A 22,192-nucleotide genomic window follows, 5' to 3' on the forward strand; every position below is an offset into this window, starting at 1 on the left:
TCTTGTCTGAGCTTTGCAGGTTTCAAAATGCAGATAAGTTATATTCAGATGAGGGTTCTCTGGCTGCAGATTGGTAACCACACATGGAATTTCTGTCAAGGCAGGAAGAGAGCCAGTTAGGGCAGCCTTCCTTCTTGGTTTATTCCTCAAAAGACTGAGTTCAAAACCAACAAGTTCAAAAATTAAAGCCAGTCTCTATCATGTGATTTCCAGCAAATTACCAGCCTTTGCCTTTACCAGCTTTATCCCCATTGATTAAAGTGATTGCAGTTCAAAACAAACATACAGCTCTTCCCCCTCAAGTACCATGCTGGTCAGGTGAGTTCTTGGAAAAGGCATGCTTGTTGACAGTTCCAAGATGAACTTATGACCTTTAAAAAAAAACTCAAGGTCAGCATCCATGTGTCCAGATAATGTACTGTCTTTACATATTTTAAAATAAAAATATCATTTTGAACTTTATGATTCTAACAATGTCAAACATACTTCATTGGCTTTGAGATGTCCTGTGGTCATGAAAGGTGCTATATAAATTCAAGTCTTTCTATGTTATACCAATTGAAAGTTTGGCCCCTGTTATGTTCTTATATTCTTTGTAAATGTACCAACCAATAACAAGGATTGGTGAAACAATAACATAGGCTCTTTTTTTGAAGGTAAGACTATATACAGATAGTTTTCACTGGGAGGCTAATCATTGTACATCTAATCACCATCCCTCTGCTTGCAGGCTGCCTGCAAGTCATGGGTCTACTACATCATATGCTGTGTCTGTGGTAGTAGTTATTGATAGCAATTTTAGATACACGTCTTTAAAGGTGCACGTACATCATATCAGAACAGCTCCAGATGAAATATACAATCTATTTTTGCAGGAGCCAACAGTAGATTGTATGGATCTGTTGAGATTCTTCTTCTAACTTTGTTCAATAGCTTAACTTCTGACTGAGCGAACGGTGCCATATCATCCTGTTCACTATAATCCACCTTCCAGATCATCAACATCTCTGATATGAAGAGTACACCTGTACATGGAGTCTGCACTGCTCAGACCTATGAGGCCTCAGTTTAATGTCTCATCCAGTAGCTTGTGGATTCAAACCCCAATCCAGAGGTTTGAGCAAATAATCTAGGTTGGCACCATTGGAGATTTAAGGGGAGGTGGTTGCATAGTGATAATGTCACTGGCTGAGTAACCCAGAGGCCCAGGCCTTTGATCTAGGGACATGGGTTCAAATCCCACCACGGCAGCTGGTGGAATTTAAATTCAATCAATTAATAAATCTGGAATTAAAATCTGCTCCCAGTAATGGTGACCATGAAACCTGCGACAATTGCCATAAAAACCCAACTGGTTCACTAATGGCCATAGGGAAGGAAATTTGTCATCCTTACCCGACCTGGCCTTCATGTGACTGCAAACCCATAGTAAAGTGGCTGACTGTTAACTGCCCTCTGAAATAGTGTAGCAAGGCACTCAGTTCAAGGACAATTTGGGATGGGCAACAAATGCTGTCCTTGTCAGCAATGCCCACATCCCATGAAAGAATAAAAAAAAAAACTGCTCTTTAGGGAAGGAAATCTGCTGTCCTTACCTGGTCTGGCCTACGGGTGACACCAGGCCAACAGCAATGTGGTCGACTCTTAACTAACTCCTGAAATGGCCTAGCAAGCCGCTCAGTTGTGCAAAACCACTCCAGAAAAGTCAAAAAGGAATGAAACCAGATGGATAACCTGGCATTGACCCAGGCACCGGAAATGAGAACAGTACACCCAGACCTGTCAACCCTGCAAAGCCCTTATTGCTAACATCTGGAGGCTTGTGCAAAAATTGGGAGAGCTGTTCCACTGACTAGTCAAGCAACAGTCTGACATAGTCATACTGAATTATACCTTACAATGTCCCAGATTTCTCCATCACTATCCTTGGGTATCTCCTGTCCCACCAGCAGGACAGACCCACGGAGGTGACAACACAATGATATACAGTCAGGAGGGAGTTACCCTGCAAGTCCTCAACATTGACTCTGGACCCATGAAGTCTTATGGCATCAGGTCAAATATGAGCAAGGAAACCTCTTGTGGATTACTACGTACCGCACCTCCTTCAGCTGCTGAATCAGTACTCCTCCATGTTGAACACCACTGAGGTACTGACGGTGGCAAGGGTGGGGGACTTCAATGTCCAGCACTAAGAGTGGCTTCGTCATGCCATTACTGACCAAGCTGGCCAAATCTTGAAGGACATAGCTGCTAGATGGGGTCTGCAGCAGGTGTTATTGGAACCAACAAGAAGGAAAAACCTGTTTGACCTCACCAATCCTCCTGTTGCAGACGCATCTGTCCATGACAGTATTGGTACGAGTGACCACTGCACAGTCCTTGTGGAGATGAAGTTCTGTCTTCACAATGAGGATACCCTGCTTCACGTCATGTGGCATTGCCATCATGCTAAATGGGATAGATTTCGAACGGATCTAGCAACTCTAAACCAGGCATCCATGAGGCGCTGTGGGCCATCAGCAGCAGCAGAATTGTACTTAACCACAACCTGTAACCTCATGGCCTGGCATATCCATCACTCTACCATTATCACCAAGCCAGGGAATCAAGCCTGGTTCAATGAAGAGTGCAGGAGGGCATGCCAAGTGCAGCAGCAGGCATACCTAAAAATGAAGTGGCAACCTTATGAAGCTACACACAGGATTATTTGCATCCCAAACAACGGAAACAACATGCGATATACAGAGCTAAGTGATCCTGCAACAACAGATCAGATCTAAGCTCTGCATTCCTATCACAGCCGTGAATGGTGGTGGACAATTATTTAATTTATATCCCATTCCCTGTAAAATAAGATAATATCTTAATATACCTCAATAGCCATTTATGATGAAACATCCTATTGCCTTGTAGCCTCAGTTAAAGAACTTTCCTTTTCCTTTCCTCTTTGGTTCTTTCAGTAAGAATCTTCAAACTCTGTCCCTTTGAGCGGAAATGTCCCAGATTTGCATTATGTGCGGGAACGGACGTGAAAACTGACATTTTACCTGCTGGCCGCAATGGTGGATTTTTGCACCCTATTGTCTCCTTCCTGGCCATCCCGCCTCATTAATATTGCATTCACGGAAAACATGCCGAATTGCTAGCGGGCAGCCTCCGATTTGCCAGCCACGCTGTTACTTCACCGCTTCCTCATTCTGGGCGCCACATTTAAACTGCAGCCACGCACACCGCTTTCGATGCTTGCAGCCCAGGACTGCTCCAGTGAAGACATGGCCCCAAAAGCTAAGAAGATTGCAGCCCCTGATTCACTGACGCATCTCTGGGATGCCTTCTGGACACCATGTTGGCCTGCTGTGATGTCTCCTACTCTGGCCGCAGGAAGCCCATCAGTTTCACCGTTCTGGTTTGGGAGTCAGTGGCAGCGGTGATCAGCCATCCAGTGCAGAAAACGGATGAATGATCTCATCTGTGCCACTAGGCTAAGGCAACCATCTCATCACTCTAAACTCACACACTCACAAGGCATCTCGCTCACTGCCAGCTCAAGGCACATCACCACTCATTCTCCCATACACACCCTCACACCTCCATCTGGCCTCATCTCCTCTGAAGATCGCCTCTTCAATCCCATCCATGGCTCCGCTCAGCACATATGCATACCTGGCATCATTCTCATTTGGCCTGGCATGCACCTTGCTTACACTCTCTCCACCTGTCTTTATGCAGGACAAGATCGCACATAGTCAACGGGAGAGATCCCAGACCGGGAGTTGGAGCTGCTGGTCCTCCTCCCTATGGGTGCCCAACAGCCTCTGGCTGACTCCTTAAGGAGAAGGGGAAGCTGGAGTGAGATAATTCCTCACTCCATTCGGGAGTCACGCGTTGGAGCTGGCCAGAGAGAACGTGGACCTTTCCTGCGGCGAGCATCCACAAGATGATCCTGCATCAGATCCTCCCTTTGTCAACGTTAATCCGAGTCAACTGTTCTGTGTGTAACGTGACTGTCAAATACTAATAATCTCCACTTTCTCTCCTAGATACACCTGCCATGTCGCCCTCAGGCAACCTTGACCCAACACCAGCGGCGAGAGCTCCTTGTTTGAGACCCTGAGGGCAGCACCATTGAAGACCCATTACCACACCCTCCACCAGCGCAGTGACACAAGCCTCGGCGGGACCTAGATGGAGAGTAGCCTCGGGATCACAATCTGGTGAGCGTATCGCACAATCTGTTCCGCAGCAGGAGGAGGTAGGGATATCTAAGGTCACCGGCATTCGGAGGACTGCTGGAGGCAAGGAATCTGCTGAGTCCTAATCAGAGGATGAGCCTCTGTCCTCAGTCAGTTGTTGGAGCTGCAAAGACCATCACAGCAACATCAGGAAGGGATGTCTGGTGCACTCCTCAGATTGCAAGGAATGATGGAGGAGTCCATCCGCTTTCAGGCTGAGGTGATAGTGCCGACATGCCAGCGCACCAAGGTCAACACTGGCAGGATGGTAGCCGCCATGGAGACCTTAGTCCAGGACATCAGTTCAGTACTGCTGCAGGGGCTGACCTCCATTGCTGACGCCATAGTCGGCCTTCAACAGTGGCAATGCAAAGATGGTGCGGGGCAGCTCAATCTCACTCCAGCTTCCCTTTCTCCTCAAGGACTCAGCCAGGGGCCATCGGGAACCCATAGGGAGGAGGATCAGCAGCTCGACACCCAAGGGCCAGGTGACTCCAGGAAAGTCCGGCCAAATCTCCTTTTCCTGTGACCTCATTATCTCCAGCTGCACAGTCCAAGAATGGTGCACCTGGCCCACAGTAGGGTATCCAAAGCAGGCCGGGGCCCTCCAGATCTCGGCCCTCCAGAGGACGCCCTTCAAAATCAGCAGAGACAACAGAGTATAGCAAGTCAGCAGGCTGCCACCACCTCTACTGTGGATGTCCGTGGAGCACCAAGACTTTGCAGCAGGGTAGGAAGGTTAAGAAGCTGTAGTTGCACCGCGTGGGCGCAAGTGTTAATCACTTGTACATAATGTTCACTACTGTAAATAAACTCCCAAGAATGTCTCCCTGCCTATGGTTCCTTGTTCTGAGCAGTGTTCGTGTCACTCGGATGTGAAACCTTAGTTCCTGCACAAGCTAAAGGCAGGTGTCTCAGTCCAAGGCCTCTTCCCTGTGCAGTGTGTAACCTTCAGACCAAAGTGATGGTCTGGCTTCACATCCACTGGACATATCAGTGATGCCTGCTCCTCGATGGTGCTGGTCATTATTGCCAGAATATTGTGGGCAGGCATCACAGAGTCCAGTCTGTCTTTCTCTCTGTGTGCTCTCAGCACCTTTGAGATGGGGCTGGCCCCCCCATTTCTTCAGCATCTGTGTCTGGTGACAGTGTGGCCTTGAAGGGGATAGGTAATGAAGGCTGCCAAAGATTCAGGTGCACTTAAAGTTTCACTGCTGCGTCTCCGTGATATGATCCTGATCACAGAGCTCAAGTGAGCTGTCCTCAGCCAGACAGGAGTCAGGTGTCCACAGAGGCTATGTGAAGTTCTGAGGAGTGTCCTCACTGCATATTGTCATCATCCTCCTGAAATCTTGCGACTATTAGGGTCTCCACTGTGTCTTCATAGCATAAGCCTGAGCACTGAGGGTATATGCGCTGCCATCAGCCACACAGGAGTCAAATGTCCACAGATGCAAGATGAGGATGTCAGGACTGTCCTCACAGCATCCCGTCATCATCCTCCATGAATCTTGAAGATACTAGGGCCTCATGAGCACACCTGCCTCATCTGGCCAATGCGATGGCCTCAATGCCAGCATCTTCACCTTTGTGGACCTCATCACCATCATTCCCTTTGACGTCCTCTTCATCGGAGGAGATGTGCAATTCTTCCATATCCTCCTCAGCCAGGTCCTCCCCCCCTAATTGCAGTGCCAGGTTGCGGAGCGCACAACAAGCTACAGTGATGTACAACTCCCTCTGGGGAATGTAGTGCAGTGCTCCACCAGAACTGTCAAGGCATCGGAACCTCATTTTCAAAGTGCCTATCATTTGCTCCACCAAAATCTGGGTTGCTGCATGAGCCTCGTTATATCGCTTGGGCACCACTCTGCTGCAGTCTGAGGCTGTCACATGGGCATCATCAGCCATTTCTTCAGTGGGTAGCCCTTGTCCCTGAGAAGCCAGTCCTGCAGCCTCTGTGGACCCTGGAAGATGTCAGGGATCTGAGACCTGCTAACGATATAGGAATCATGGTCAGTCCCTGCGAATTGCGCACAGATCTGTAGGATGCATTTGTGGTGGTCGCACACCAGCTGAGCATTCAGCAAGTGGAAGCCCTTGTAGTTAACTCAGTTGACTGCTTGTTGCTATGGAGATCTAATCACCACGTTAGTGCAGTCGATGGCACCCTGCACCTGTGGAAAACCAGAGATCTGTGCAAATCCCAGTGTTCTTGTTTCCTGACTTTCCTGATCCCAGGCAAAATGCACAAAGTTCTGTGCCCTCACGAAGTTGGTGTCCATGACCTCCTGCATACACTTGTGGGTGGAGGCTTGCAAGATCTCACACAGGTCACCTATGGAACCGAGAGGAACTACTGACATCACATTCACAGCCACGGGCAGTGGATGCCCTCCATGGTGCCAAATTCTGCAGCAGGTGGCATTTGTGACCAACCAACTCCCTATACATGTGCAGTCTTCGGCGACACTGGTTCTTGGTCATCTGCATGAATGACAGGCTCTGTCTATAGACCCTGGGTCTAGCGAGGCACCTGCAAGTGATGACTCACTGTAAATCTTCAGCTGTGTGCGCAGCAGGCCCTGCTGCCCCTTCATCTTGAGGGATGTGCCCCTCCCATTGGTGAGCCAGGTGCCTCCATTGCACTCTCCCCTTGTGCGCTGCTCCCTGTAAGCCACGAGGCACTCAGTTACCAAGCTCCATGATCCTGATGTTCTCCTCCTGCAGGATCAAAGAGAGAGACATGTGGGTTAGCATAGATGTACTGAGAATCTCTCTTGGTTAAGTCTGAATGGTGCCTTCACACATGCAAGAGAGTGTTGGCCACCACTTGGATGACCAACATGTAGTGCACTTCATGGCTGTCTGAAATCCAACCACCTCTGCTCCGTCCACCTGAACAATTGGCATTAGCTTCACCCACTGGACTGCATGCTGTGCTCTCAGCTCAGGCGCAGGTATTTCCCTAACCTGCAATGTTAGGTTGTGCTGTTAGCTTGAACCAGAATGGACACTGGTGCAAACCTTAATAAAGACATTGCAATGGGCTGTGAGCACCTCCACCAGTGCCTGTACCATGGCCACCTTCCGCAAGGGGATGGTACAACTTGTCAGTTGGCCAATTGTTCTGCAGCCTCTGAAACGTACATTAATTTGCAGTCTGCACCCAAGGGGTGAAAAGTTATGGAGCATTTGGTGGCACTTTCATGCTTTGGTGTTGCTTGAGTGGGCAGAAAAGCTTCCAAGGCCCGACTAAAAGAGTTGCTGCTGAATGGTCTCAGCTGCAGAAGAATGCTCACTTTTGAAAAGCTTTTCCAAGTGCATGGCCACTTCCCTCACCCTCCACCACCCCTCCCTGCAAGCCCCGGCATGTGCTTGCGCACTTCCACCAGTCTGTGCAGCCTTGCCCACACCCCCACCCCTCTGGCCCTATCCACAGTGGAGCCCTTGCCCCGGCACCACACTGAAAGTCAACCAGGAAAAAACAACTTGTCTATACCCCTCCATTGAATGTGCGGTGCCTCTTCCTTTATGTCCTATGGGTGATCCTGTGAGCACTACACAAGGCTGTGTGCATTCTGAGTTCCCCTCGAAGTTCAGGTCGCCAGGTGCACGCCTTTTAAAGGCAGTCGTAAATCACGCTGTTCTGAAGTCACGCCGACATGAGAGGTACATTTGACATGGGGGGATGATTCCAGCAAGCAGGCAAGATGATGACATGCAAATGCATTAAAATTAAGTCCCCAATGTTGGACAGTGGGAATCGTGGCCCACCATTGACGGGCAGAGCAGATGAACACATACTGCTTCCATGATGGCATAGAACGATTTTTGGCCGTCTTGCCATATTGTCTGCTCATGTCACCAAACACGCCCCCTGTCAATGGGAGTGGAAAATCCAGCCCTTGTTTTCCATTTTCTTCCCGGTGGAAACAGTCATTCATTGTTCACCCACAGTATAGTCCCCAGGCTTCATTCACCCCTTCACTGACCATTCCTCTTTCAGCACCACTGTAACTCATCATGTTGCTGCTGCTACAAGCTTTGCAGAAAATGCTGACCCTTGAATCCACTCTAATCCCCAGTCTCCCTCCCTCTTCCACGACCCTCAGTACCTAGTCTCCCTCTCCCCAAACCCTCAATCCCAGTCTGCCTCTCTCTGACCCTCAATCCCAGTCTCTCTCTCTCTGGCCTTAATTCCCCTGCCTTCCTCTCTCTGACTAAGCCCAGAACTCCTTTCCACTGTCTCCCTCTTTCTCCAACTTCCCATTACCCAACTGTCGACTTCATTCTCTAGTCTCCCTCTCTCTGACCCCCATTCCCCAGTCTTCCTCTCTACCTGACCCTTGTTTCTTAGTTGCCTTCAATCCCCCCTCTTCTCACTGCTGTTGTTTCCAGCTCTGTACAAACTATAGGTTGCCAAGTCCACCCCAATCCCTGGCCTTCTTCTCCTCCCTGACCTCCATTTCCTATTCTGCAGTCTCAGGCAATTTCCCCAACTCGCGATATCCCAGAAATATCCCCTCCTGACTATCAATTCTCCCCAGCTCCCTGTGGGGGTGGGAGTTGGGGGATGGGGGTGGTGTTGAGGGTACTGAGGGGTCCCAGAGTTGTGCGTCCCTTAGTCGAGTCTTCTCTGCAGCGGTAGCTGGTGAATCTGTTGAGCAGGGCTCGGGAGGGTGCTGCTATAATTCAAAATTCGAAGAACCAAGATCACTTCATGCCCCATTCCAGGAGACCCCAGGGAAATCCGAAAAGGATGGGCGACCGTATTCCTGACCAACATTTATCCCTTGAACAACACCTGAAATAGATGATCTAGTCATTTATTTCATTGCTGTTTGTGGGAGCTTACTATGCACAAATTGACTGCTCTGTTTGCTATATTACAACAGTGACTACACTGCAAAAAGTACTTCATTTACTGTGAAGGGATGTCTGAGGCCATGACAGATGCTGTATAAAAACAAGATGTTTCTCTGTGTCTATATATATATTATATATGTATATATATACATATAAAAACATATCTTTGGCTCTCTATCCTTACATTGTGAAACACTTTGAATTGTCATATGTTATAGTTTGCACAGATTAGCTATTTCTGCTGAGGTTTTTTTTTATTCTCTGACATTCAAAGGGTTTTCTGCTCAATGCTGCTTTTATTTAAGGCGACTCAGCTGAAGCTGATCTATTTTCTGAACATATTCATCTGATTCAATTATTCTGGAACCGGTTTTATTTTTAAAGCAAAGATTGGAATTTTAAATAATTTCTTGATGTTGGTTGCCTAGGCTCTGCTGTTGCAAGGGAAAATGTAGATGATTGCTTGTCAGATTCATGTTTGCAGTTGTCAACCATTAACTTGTTCCATAAGACAAGTAAAATTATAGGATCATAAAATAGTACAACACAGAAGGTGGCCACGTGGACCATTGAGTTTGTGCCAATTCTTTTAAAGAACAATTCAGTTTGTCCCACTTCCCACCCCGCTCCTTCCCTTTATCCTTGCAATTTTTCCTCTTTCATGTATTTATCTTCCTCTATTGAAGGCCGCTATTGAATCTGTATCTACCATCCGATCAGCCAATGCATTCTAAATATTAACCACTCATAGGGCAGAATTTTCCCGTCGGTGAGCTGGGGGTGGGGCCTGCTCGCCGACGTGAAAATGACGTGGGATGACATCAGGAGGAACCCCCCACATCATCCTGCCCAATTTAAATATTCAGGAAGGCGGTGGGGGGGGCAGCGAAATCAGCTGTCCACCCACTGATCTGTCAATAGCCAATTGAGGCCATTGACAGGATAATTAAGCCAATTAAAGGACCTGCATGTCCAACCTTAAGGTTGGTGGGCAGGCCAGGAGTCCCAGCGGGCTTCTGATAATACATGAAACCTCATCCACTGGCAGGATGAAGTTTCATGTCTGTTTTAATAAACTTTAATAAAGTTTATGTGATATTTATTAACATGTCCCACCTTGTGTGACATTGTCACATGAGGGGGACATGTTAATAATTTTTTTATTTTTCTATTTTTGAAGTTTATAAAACTTTCAGTGCTCTCTCTGAGACAGCACTTAGTCTCAGGGAGATGTGCACTCTTTCGTGTGCATTCGTGAAAGAACGCACTCTGACAGTTGGGTAATCCCTCCCCCCACCACACAGGAAGCGCGTAGCGCTTCCCGTTGGGAGGCCTGCTGGGTGGGCCTTAATTGGCCTGCCTGTTTAAAATGGTGGCGGCGCCCTTTTCGGCGGTGGCGATCGGCTGCCCACCCACCGCCGAGCCGGTGGGGCCCGCCCACCCATCAAGGGCAAAATTCTGCCCATTGTGTAAAAAGGTTTTTCCTCATGCCACCTCTGTTTCTCTTGTCAGTCCCCTTAAATTTGTGCCCTTCAGCATTTGTGAATAGTTTCGCTTTACTTACTTGATCTAAACCCTTCACAATTTTAAACATCTCCATCAAACCTCCTCTTTGCCTTCTCTGCTGTAAAGAGAAGATCCTCATCCCCGTAACCATTTTTGGCAATCTATTCTGCATTCTCTCCAAAGCCTTCACATCCTTCCTGCAGAGTGGTGCCCACAATTGGACAAATTCTCCAGCTGGGGCTGAACCATTGTCTTATACAGGCTTAATGTATCTTCCTGGCTTTTGTACAGTATTCCTCCAATTCTAAGGCTCAGGATTCCATATGCTTTATTAACTGCTTTGTTAACCTGTCCTGCCACCTACAGGGTTTTTCACAGCTTCTATTCCTGCAGCTTCTTTAAAATTGTATAATTTAACTTATATTGTGTTTTCTCAGCTTTTGTACCAAAATATACATGCTCACACTTTGCGGCATTACCTGCCCTGCCCTGTGTCCATCCATTCCACCAGCTTGCCTACATCCTCTTGAAGTCTGGTTAAAATATATGTTGTTTATTAGCTGATCTCCTGTGCCCTTGTACGTGCTTGGTCTGGAGTATGATTTTGAGATTCAGCTATTGGATTGAGTTGTTTAACTTGCCTATGACTTAAGGCCACTGCTCAGAATCTATTAGGGAAGGAGTCTCAGCAGACATATTTGAGATTAATTAGGGCTCAGATGGTCCAAGCCAGAAAAATTGCGAGAAACCAACTGTTTTAAAAATCATTTAAAGAAATTTTGACACTTTGATTGAAATCTGTCAGCTGATGAATGTGTACTAAATATTAATTATTTATTTTATGTGGATAGATAATCTAAGGCAGTGCTTTGTTGATTCAGTATCCTGTGCTAAGCAATAGCTGGACATAGGCTTTTGGTGTTGACTGCAATCTCAATGGGACAATGTAGAGCTGAATGAGGCTGAATTCTCCTCCACTGGGACATAAGGGATCAATCAAACAGGGACTTCTCCTGAGTCACTCTTATACATCTTCTTAGAGGCCAGTGAAAAGTAGAATTGAAAGAGTCCTAGGAATATGATCTCAGTTACTATTTGAGTGAAATATTGCTCACGGAGAATCAACGACAAATGAAGAAAGTGTTCTCCCTTATATATGTATTAAAAACCAAAGGACAGCCCAATTTTAACTCAAGGAAGATCTTTTAACATTCAGTCATATTTTATCCCATTTGTGCCGAGATAATTAATAAAGGTGGGACTTCAAAAGCCACATTTTGCTTATGCCCCATGTCACATTTTGGGTTCCATATATATTCCAAAACATGTGTTGCACCACAACTCCTTATTTAGAACAGAGTAAACATATAAGCAAATAAACTGGTTGTGGCTTTTTAATAACAAAAGAAGAATTGTAGCCTTTGTTCCATAACTGCCTGTGTGTCTGGTCAGGCTGCAGCCTTTGAATGTATTAAGTTTCCAGTCAGTCACATGTCTTCACAGAATGATACACTATATTAAATCTCTCTTCATGTAAACGGGTATCTCTGTTCCCATCGTAATACACTAAATCGTTTCTGATCTTTAGAACAAAAACACATTTATTAAATATTACAGCTACAGGGATCCGTCAGTTTTAACCAGCCTGAATTATTGTAATCCATGCTCAGAAATGCAAATATTAATCTGTAGAATTTATCATGGTGAGTTTAAATGCAAAGATTCCTTCAGATGGGAGGGAAAGCTCTTTTCAATAACAGCTCTGCTCCTGTAATTCTGACTTGTTTTATTTCACTCTGAATCCACAGCCTCATCTATGAAAGGTATCAATAATAATGGTGCTGATTGGTTAACTGGGATGGACACTAATCTTAGGTTGAAATGCACATCCTGTAGGGAAGTTTGTAGTTGAAGGAGGTAGCAAGTGTTTCATCTAATAAGTGACTTGTGAGCTCTCCAGGAGGCAATTTAAGTTGCCGTTTGATAACCCTGAAGGAGCTCCCAAGCATCTTATCTCGAGACTCCATCAAGCACTTCTGAGGGGTGAGGGACAGGCCAAGAAGGCATTAGTGCATGCTGGAGGCCAAGAAGGCATTAGTACATGATGGAGTTGAGGGAATGGCATTTCATAAAGGAGAGAACTCCCTTATGGTTTCATTAGCTACAATCCTGTATTACAGACAAGGAATTATTCCATCATCCCTGACCAATCAGAAGACCATTTCCATGTGGAGCTTCCACCCCTGGACAAAAGCTGCTCGGAGTAACCCTATATAAATTCCATTAATATTTATAAAAATTCTAATTTTATTAATGTGCATGTGAATATTTGAGCCATATATATGTTTGCTGATGAGATGAAGTTGGCTGGCACAGAATATAGTGTTGATTAATGCAGAAAGTTGCAAGGGGACATTGATGGATTGAGTGAGTGGGCAAAACAGGGGCAGATGGAGTTCAATGTGAGGAAGTATGGGTTCATTCACTTCCGACCTAAGAAAGCGAGATCAAAGTAATTTTGAAAGCATAAGAAGCTAGGCACTGTGGAGTAGCCAAAACATTTAGAAATCTAAATACAAAAATTACTAAAATTAGAATTAATAATTTTAAAAAGCTAAAGGAGCGTCAGCTTTTATCTCAAAAGGGCTGGAATATGAAAAGGTGGAAGTTATGTTCCAGCTTTAGAGAGCGCTAGTTAGACCCCTGATAGAATACAGCATTCAGAGCTGGGCCTTACTTCTCTGGAAGGTTATATTGACCTTGGAGGAGGTGCAGTATAGATTCACTAGAATGTTGCTGCAGCTAATGTTATGATGATGAATTTCATAAACTAGATTCATATTCATTTGATATAAATGATTAAGGGGTGATCTAATTGAGGTGTTTAAGATATTTAAAGGAATTGATGGGGTAGATAGAGAGAAACTATTTTGCCTAGTGGGACAGTCCAGAAGAAGGAGACACAACTTTACATACAGAGCCAGGCCATCCAGGGACAGTGTCAGAAAGCACATTCAAATCGAACCTATACCATCATTTAATTAGACCATATCTGATCCATATCTTAACACCATTCACCTGCCTTGTCTCCATTTCCCTTAATACCCTTGGTTAGCAAAAACCCATCAACCTCAGATTTAAAACAATTAAGCTAGCATCGTCTTCTCCACCCTTTGTGTAAAACCATGTTTCCTGACTTCTCTCTTAACTGGCCCAACTCTAAGCTGAATATATTCACAGAGGGCAGTGGAAATCTGAAGCTCTGTCCACTGCAAAGCTGTTGAAGTTCAGTCAATTGAAAATTTCAAAACTGAGATTGAAAAATTTTTGTTCATCAAAGCTATTGAGGGAAAGTGAACCAAGATAGGTAGCTAAACATCAAGATACGGATCAGTAATAACCTAATTGAATGGTGGAACAGGCTCGAGAGGCTGAATGTCCATTTCCTGTTCCTATGTTCCTATAAAACTGCAGCACCTGGGCCAGAAATCTCCCCCCATTGTGGGGGTTGTGTGGGGGCGGGCGCAAACCCGATCGGTGCCCCAGATCGGGGCCATGCTGCCATTTTACGTGGGCGGGCCAGTTAAGGTCTGCCCATCATAATTCATGCCCATAAGCACTGGGTGCTCCCTGTGCAGGCGGTGGGGGGGGATTCCCTGAGTGGTTCACTGCGGTCTTTCACGCATACATGCCAAAGAGCGCAGAGATCTCCCTGAGGTACGGAGGTGCCTCAGGGAGATTTGCTTGAGTCTTAAACTTTAAAATAAAGGATTTTTAAACTTTTAAAACATGTCCCCTCATGTGACACTCTCACATGAGCTGGGACATGTCAAAGAATAAAAGTGTAAATTTTTATTAGATTTTAAAACATTCATGAAAACTCGTCCCACCCGTGGATGAAGTTTCATGAAAAATGTGAAGGCCGCCTGGGTTATTCGCCTGCCCACCAACCTTAATGTTGGACGGGCAGCTCATTAAATTGAGTTAATTAGTTATTAACGGGCATTAGTAGGCCTTTGACAGTTTGGTGGGCATGCGTGCCGATTTGGCTGCGCGCCCGCCGAACTGACGATCTAAATGACACGCGGTGATGTCAGGACACATGCCTGATGTCATCGCGTGTCATTTTACGCATCGGTGAGCAGGCCCCCCCCTCCCACCCCCCCCCCCCCCCCACCCCCCCGCTTGCTGACAGGAAATTGCTGCCCCTGGTCTACCATGACTAGAGGTGAATTTATTGCTGTGATTTCACAGCAATTGATGTGTTTGGACATGGCATACCTAAAGGTAATATGGTGCCATGGCTTGGTGGTGAATATACAAACATGCTTTTACAATAGCATAGGAATAGGTGGAGGCTATTCAGCCCCACAAGCCTATTCCATGCTGGCTCCATTTCCCTTTTAAGCCTTGGCTAGCAAAATGTTTCAGTCTCAAATTCAGAACAATTAATTGAGCTAGTTATTTACTGCTTTTCGTGAGAGTTCCATACTTCAATGTACAAACATACGAACATACGAACGAACATATGAATTAGGAGCAGGAATAGGCCACTCGGCCACTCGAGCCTGCTCTGCCATTTAGTAAGATCAGATCTGATCTGATTGTAACTTCAACCCCTCACTCCTGCCTACACCCAAAAACCTTTGCTTAACAAGAATCTATCAACTTCTGCCTTACAAATATTCAAAGACTCTGCTTCACTACCTTTTAAGGAAGAGAGTTCCAAAGACTCACTACCCTCTGAGAGAAAAGAAACCTCCTCATCTCTGTCTTAACTGGGTGACTTCTTATTTTTAAACAGTGACCCCTAGTTCTAGATTTTCCCACAAGAGGAAATATCCTCTTCACATCCACCCTGCCAAGTCCCCTCAGGGTCTTATAGGTTTTAATCAAGTCACCTTACTCTTTTAACTCCAGTGGATACAAACCTAACCTGCCCAACCTTTCCTCATAAGACAACCCATCTGTTCCTGGTATTAGCCTAGTAAATGTACTCTGAATACTCTGAACTGTTTCTAATGCATTTACATCCTTCCATAAATAAGGAGACCAATACCATACACAGTGCTTCAAATGTGGTCTCACCAGTGCCGTTTTATTGAAGCATAACTTCCTTACTTTTGTATTCAATTCCCCTCACAATAAACGCTAATCCTATTAGCTTTCTTAATTACTTGCTGCACCTGCATACTAAAATTTTGTGGTTCATGCAGCTGGACACACAGATCCCTCTGCAGCTCAGAGCTCTGCAATCTCTCACCATTTAGATAATCTGCTTTTTTTAATCTTCCTGCCAAAATGGACAAATTCACATTTTCCCACATTATATTCCATTTGCCAGATCTTTGCCCACTCACTTAAACCTATCTATATTTCTTTGTAACCTCCTTATGTCCTCTTCACAAATTACTTTCCTATTTTTGCACTTTGTTCCTACTTTCCTACCACTCTGTGAATTAATGTTTCCTAACTTCTCTCTAAATGGCCTACCTCTGATTTAAAGTTATGTCACCTTGTTCTAGACCCTTTCACCAGTGGAAAAACTTCTATATTCTATATTTCAAGTCGTACAAACCTTATTTAAGTAATTTCCCCTCATAAGTCAATCCTTGAGTCCTAGTAACGTTCAGGTGAATTTGCGCTACACTCCTTCCAAGACAAATATGCCCTTTCTAAGTTTTGGTGCCCAGAACTGTACACAGTTCTCTAGGTGTGGTCTAACCAGGGTTTTGTATAGCTGTAGCAAACCATCCTCCACTTTTTATGCTAGCCTTCTAGTTATAAAGATTATTATCCAATAGCTTTTTTTGGTATTGGGCCATCACCTTTTAGTGTTCTGTGTACATGAATCCCTAAATCATTTTGAGCCTCCACTGTTCTTAACTTTTCCCCATTTAGGTAGAGGTAGATAGATTCTTGATAAGCAAGGGGTGAAAGATTATCAGGGGTAGGCAGGAATGTGGAGTTGAGGTTACAGTCAGATCAGCCATTATCTTATTGAATGGTGGAGCAGGCTCAAGGGGCTGAGTGGCCTACTCCTGCTCCTAATTCATATGTTCATAAAAATTACTCAGATTTATCCTTCTTTGGGCCAAAATGGATGGCCTCACATTTATAACTGGTTGAAACCCATCTGGTAGTTTTGCCCATTCACTTCATATATCAATGCCTCTTTGCAATTTTATTGTCCCTTCGACACGACTTAGTATGTCACCAATCTTAGACTCATTGGCAAATTTGGATATAGATCATTGACATATATAGTGAATAGTTGTGGCCCCAGAACAGGTCCTTGTTGGACACCACTAGTCGCTTCCTTCCAATCCCTACTCTCTGTCTCCTACCACCTAAACTATTTCCAAAACTAGATCAAGAATTTCCTTCAATTCCATGAACATTAATTTGAGCTAACAATCTCTTATGTGGAACCTTATTCAATATCTTCTGGAAGTTCATATAAAATACATCCATCTCTGTCTACTTCCATAGTAGGTTTGTTAGGTATGACTTACCCATTCCAAATCCATGTTGTCTCTCTCTAATCAGATCAAATTTCTCTGAGTGCTTAGTCACCCTGTTCTCAATTTATAAATTCCAATAACTTATCCAATCAGAAGTCAAATGTGTATTTTATTTATTCTTTTCTGTTTCACCTTTCTTAAACAAGGGAATTATATTTGTAATTTTCTAATGTAAAGGGAAAATTTCTGAATTGAGAAAGTGTTACAATATTATGGCTGAAGTATCTACAATTTCTTCACTTACTTGATTTCAAAAAATAGGGTGAAAACCATCAGATCCTGGGGCTATGTCAGCCTTTAATGCTATTATTTTTTTCTAAAACTGTTTCTAGCTTACATTAACTTTAGTGAGTTCCAGTTCTTGATTCATTATCAATTTCCAAGGAATGTCTGGTATGTTTTCCTCTTCTTCTGCTGTGAAGACTGACCACAAAGGTTGGGATTTTCCAGTCCCGCCCGCCGCAGGAATCGTCGCAAGCAGGACAGAAAATTTGACGGAACGGTGAAAGGTCTGTTGACTTCGGGCAGGAATTTCTGAATATTCATTCGGAAAATTCTGAATTTTCATTTCTAATGTCACCCACATTTGTTTTCAAAGGTCTCACATTACCCTTGACTACGCATTTTCTTCATGTAATTATTACAATTTTCTTTTGTTGATCTGAAATCTTCCACAAGTTTCCTTTTGTATTCCTTTTTGCAGCTCTTATTATCTTCTATTTTGTCTTTCTTTGCTGTTCTTTATGGCCAGAATTTTTAGCTCGTTGGATGGGCGCGTGCCCAACCTGACCAAATGTAAAATGACATGCGATGACATTGGGAAAGTGTCCCAACATCATCACATGCTCACGCGATATTTTGGTCGGCAGGCATGCACCAGAGTCGGCAGCCTGCCCTCTGACAATTAAAAGGCCTATTAAGGCCATTAAAGTTATAATTGAAATCAATTTTTCGCTGCCTGTCCAACCTAACAGTAGGCAGGTGAAAAGGTCAAGTGGCCTTTGCATTTTTTAGGAAACCTCATCCCCGGTGGGATGAGGTTTCCAACAGCAAATAAAAATAAAACAAAAATTTTAACATTTCATTTCTAACATTTTTTAAATCTTTATTTTTAATATTTCAAACTGTTCATCTGCCTCAGGGAGCTTTACCTGCATGTAACCACGTACATGCGCGAAGTTAACGCTCACCCCCCTACCGCACCCCCCCCCCCCCAACCACACACACACACAACAGGCAGTGCTGAGTGCTGCCGCTTGCATTTCACGCTGGGCAGATCTTAATTGGCCCGCCAGCGTGAAATCGCGGTCCGGCCCCGATCGCGGACGGCGGTCAGCTTTCCAACCACCCCCTGCCCGACCCCATCAAGCCCGCTCGATGAGGGAAAAATCCTCCCTTATATCTTTACCAGCCCACTGGCTCTACACTATTCTTTTCAAATTTGTATGATGTATCTTTTCATTTGATGTTAACTCTCATCTTTTTTGTTGACCATAGCTGTTTTATTTGCTGAGGAGAACTTTTGTCACTTAGGTGTGCGAACTGGAACCATATTGAGCTAAATTATTTTTTGAACATCTCCCATTGTTCACCTGTAGTTTTACCCAATAATAGTGTAGGCCGGTTTACTGCCATTAATCTCTGTCTCATCCCATTTAAGTTAGCCTTACTGAAACCCTAGAATCTTAGTAGCTGTATTCACATAGAAGCTTACAGTACAAAAGTTGTGCTTAGTCCTACGTCCCCTGCATTTTGTCTGCAAATCTGTAAGTTCATCATCCTGAAGTACCTCACGAACTCCCTTTAAAATTATTTGTGCAATCTACTTCCACTATTTTGTCAGGTTCTGACGACTTCTGAGTGAAAAAATTCTCATCTCCCCTCTTTTGCCAATGATTCTAAACCTATGGCCTATAGTTATTGACCCATATGTCTAAAGGAATAGCTTTATCTCTACTGACTCTATCAAAATCCCTCAGCTTGGAAACCTCTTTATTAGGTCGCCTTTTAACCTTCTCTGTTCCAAGGAGAACAGTCCTACTTTTTAGAAGATTACCTGGAAAAACTCAGCAGGTCTGGCAGCATCGGCGGAGAAGAAAAGAGTTGACGTTTTGAGTCCTTATGACCCTTCAACAGAACTGATCAGTTCTGTTGAAGGGTCATGAGGACTCGAAATGTCAACTCTTTTCTTCTCCGCCGATCAGTTCTGTTGAAGGGTCATGAGGACTCGAAATGTCAACTCTTTTCTTCTCCGCCGATGCTGCCAGACCTGCTGAATTTTTCCAGGTAATTCTGTTTTTGTTTTGGATTTCCAGCATCTGCAGTTTTTTGTTTTTATCCACTTTTTACAAGCCCTGCTCAAAACTGAAGTCCCTCCTTTCCAGTAACATTCTGGTAAATTTCCTCTGTACCCTTAATTTCTACAGCTTTTACATCTTTCCTAGAGTGTGGTGTCCAGCATTGCCCACAATACTCCAGTTGAGTATCCCTCTCCCCTCTCTTGAACAGTACTATAACATTAGCAGTTCACCAATCCTACTCTACCCAATGAGGTTTGAATGATTTATAATTTCGAGCATGGTCTCTTTTTTATTCTATTTCCCTATTTATAAAACTAAGTAACCCATGTGTTTTTTTTAACCACCCTATCAGCTTGCCCTGCCACTTTAAGAATTTGTGTATACGGACTCTCTGCTCATCTACAATTTTCAAAATTGTGCCAGTTATAATAAATTGTATTCCTAAATTTGTCCTCCGAAAGTGCATTACTTCACGCTTCTCTGCATTGAACTCCACCTGCCATGTTTTTGCCATTTCACCATCCTGTCTATTCCATCCTGAAACCTGTAGGTCTCCTCATAATTAGCTACTACCTTGCCAAGTTCATATCATCACAGCTATCAAGTACATTGTAAGTCTTGGACAGGAATCATGTCTGTGGGAGCTTCTCCTTGATCTCTCCTCTGTTTCCCCTGGTTTCCTTATGTTGCTGACTGACATCACATTCTCACCTCCCTACACAAGTGCTTTCCTCTGAGGTGTGACTGTACTCTGGAGAAAACGAAGCCTCCCCTTCCCTTAAATGTCAGAAGGTCACTAATCCATATTCCAGTTCAGTGATTCGAAGCTGGAATATGTCTCAAGGCAGAGCCATTTCCTGCAGATGTGGCATTCTGGGACAGTCCCACTCTCCACAACCTCCCATGTATTACAGTCCTGACACATAGAGCGGAATTTAATAAGAAAAATGCAGCTCTTGACGGTGGGACCGGAAGTTTCCGCTCATGCGTAGGGAGCTACAATGCTCTCAACGACAATGCAAGTAAGTGTGTGCAGCAGGCATGTGCCACACATGCAATTATGCAGTGGGGCAGGCAGCAAGTGTCCACCCCTACCATCAATTGGCTCAATTCCAGATCGGGGCGGGCTATAAAAGACCTGCCTCTGTAAACGTCCATTCTCTGCAGGCAGGGAGAGCCTGTAGCAAATTTGCAGCAAGATCCTCCACCTCCAGGACCATTAAACATTTTTTGTGCGATTCCCAGCCTCCATCCCTCTTGACAGTTTTCAGGAAATAGACCCCATCACTCCCACCTCTCCTCTGCCAAATCATCTTCTTGGACCCCCATTATTCCCCTTCCATTCAGCTGTGTCTGCATACAGGCAAAGAGCATCCTCACAGTTTGGTGATGCCTCCCTATAGGTTCTTCTCTAGGATGTTTGGGAACAGCAGGAGCTTCGCTTCCCCAAGAATGGCAATAGGAGATGCTCCCGCTTGAATAAGGCGGCCCGGACAGAGATTGCTGAGGAGATGAGCAGCTATGAGGTCAGCCATGAACTTGGAGTGAAGTGCATCAAAAAGGTGGACGACCTCCTCCAATCCAAAGTGGCAATGTGGCATTGCAACAAAAGACTTCTCATGTAGGTATAAAGCAATTGGGCTTTGCAAGAGAGACCAGGCTGGAAAAATGCATGGTCATCATCAGAACCACATGGCAAAAGAGGCCAGAACATGTTGTTATGACATGGCAGGCAATGTGCGCCAGGCAGATCAAATCCACAAGGGAAACCTGATCCCACTATCACAACAGTTTTGCAATTTGTATTTATTTCGAGATGCATGCATTGAATTCAGATGTAATAAGTCCACCAAGATGATTTGAGATTTTTTTAAGAACTAAATTAAAATATTTATTAACAAAAGAAAAGATGTCAAACACATACATAAGGTTCCAGTTACTTAATACTCCAGTAAATACTAAAATTCCTATCTAACCTGACTCCCAAATATACCCCACTTTGTAAGGCAACAGTCCCATATAAATTTTAAAGTTGAAGAACAGGCCATCACAACTATCACCTTTAAGGGCTGGATGCAGCAAACTCAGAAAAACAGTTCTCGAGCAAGATGCACCCTGGGGATTTCCTGACTACCTGCCTGACAACTTTCTTCTAACTAATGGTCACCCATTCCCTCTCTGTCTGCACTTCTGTAAGCTGTGGTATCCACGAAACTCTCAGCCTCGCTGATGCACCTCAGTGCCTCCAGCTGCTGCTCAAGCTCCAAAACTCGGAGCCCAAGTAGCTGCAGCTGGTGGCACTTCCTGCACACGTGGTCGGTCAGAGCGCAGGGAGTGTCTAGGACTTCCCACATGTTGCATGTGGTACATAACACAGGACAGCGCTGCCCTTCCATGCCTCTGGTTGAAAAAAAAACCCTTATTTTAAGTTGAATACAGTAAAAAATTAAATTATTTATGTACTTTAAATAAAAACCAGAACTCTTACCTTTCCTTAGCTTGAATTATTTTAAACTGGAGAAAAACACTTACCCACTACTCACCAATCAGCTCTCACCTTTGTGCTTTTGAAGCTTCCCCGCACTCATGCTGGTTCTGATCTCTCGCAATGTCACTCTTGTTATTTTCAACAAGAACTGACTGCAGGACACTCTTCCCAGGCTTACTTATTAAGACTAACTTATTCCAGATTTATTAATTGAATTTTAATTCCACCAACTATCGCACCAGGATTTGAACCCATATTTGCCCCATAGCT

Source organism: Carcharodon carcharias, chromosome 7 (genome assembly GCF_017639515.1).
Source record: "Carcharodon carcharias isolate sCarCar2 chromosome 7, sCarCar2.pri, whole genome shotgun sequence".
NCBI classification, from domain to species: Eukaryota; Metazoa; Chordata; class Chondrichthyes; order Lamniformes; family Lamnidae; genus Carcharodon; species Carcharodon carcharias.